Here is a 1,525-nt window from a genome sequence, read left to right on the forward strand (position 1 = left end):
CCTTTGAGGAAATCCTAGTGTTGCCACTTTTGCAGCCCTTTGTTGTCCTTCACAGATAGCAGCAACAGATCGTTATTCTTGATCATGTTGAGGCCCTCGACAGCCCCTGCCGCTGCAAAAGCCTAGCAGGATCCGCATCATCCTTGGAACCAGACAACTGTATTTTGGTTTCATTTAGGTTTCCTCCAACTTCTCACATCAACATTGGGAATGTACTAGTACAAACAAATAAAAACATGGAATGGAATAACTAAGCAGAAAATTAGTTGGTACTAGGTAGCTACCTATCTTAACATGCAATCAAGTAGCAAATGAAATCACCCGTGGGTTTATATAGAGGGTTTCGTCTGTGCATCAATGAATGGTAATACACACATAAGCATGAGCATGAACAAAATGGGGGTGCGAAGAGCATGATAAACTCTAAACAGCAAGTACTTACAAAAACGTTTTCCACATACGCAACTGATAAAAGTTATGAGGAATTAGTCATCATAACTTTAATGTGCCGCATGCGTATCACCCTCTTGTGCTTATTCCTTGCTTCCATCCAATTCATGTTTTAACATGAATGTGGGGACACGAGATAAGTATGCACACATAGATCATAGGTGCATAATGCATGAGAGAAATCATTTTGCATTGGCCTCAACAATTGAAATATCTCACATGGATATTGAATGATACACATTGCTACACAATCTGGGAAAAAGTGATGATCTTCCTGTATATGTGCATCTTTAGCTACATCGACGGGTATTTCGCTTATTCAGGTTCAGATGTTGCACCACTTAACATAAGCATTATAAATAATGGGAAATTTCACTCACTAACGGCTAACTCTATAATCCTGGTGTCACGTTTTCCGTGAAATACCTTCGCATCTCATGGAATTCTACCTGGTCCTTCTCCAGTACTCGCCGAGAGAGCTGCACTGCCTGAACGCCGGAGGCGATTTGAGCAGCGAGCTCCTTTGCTTGCCCTTCCGGAAGGCCGGCGAAGTTAGTTTCGCCCATCGCGTTGGCGAGGTCGGTTCCCCGGTATACGCTAGCATGTACACCATGTGTCGGTGTCATATACAAGGGATACAATACATGAGATATACAGTAACTCTATACAGCCATTTATACACTGTTTAACATCTTCGCAGTGTATACAAGAGTTCGTAGCCTGACCTAGGAACAATATTCCTGGTGCAAAGTATCAGGCCAAATCAACAGATTCATGCATGAAGGTCCGGATATAATAGCTATAACAGAACATTGATTAAAAACATTTAAAGTGCCCACTGCCGAGGGGAGAATGTCGCCATGCTAATTGAAAAGAAATACAATGATTAAACATACATGGAAACTACAACTATTTATTGTTCAAACAAGTTTTTTCTTTCTGAGAATGAGATAAAACGATAAGGTACTAGTGTTGGAACTGCTTTCTGATTACCGATATCATAATTCAAGATGGCAACAACTTCCTGTTTTACAAGAGAATAGCTCTGCTCCATGTCTCCAATTGTTATCGTCCC

Source organism: Triticum dicoccoides, chromosome 3A (genome assembly GCF_002162155.2).
Source record: "Triticum dicoccoides isolate Atlit2015 ecotype Zavitan chromosome 3A, WEW_v2.0, whole genome shotgun sequence".
NCBI classification, from domain to species: domain Eukaryota; kingdom Viridiplantae; phylum Streptophyta; class Magnoliopsida; order Poales; family Poaceae; genus Triticum; species Triticum dicoccoides.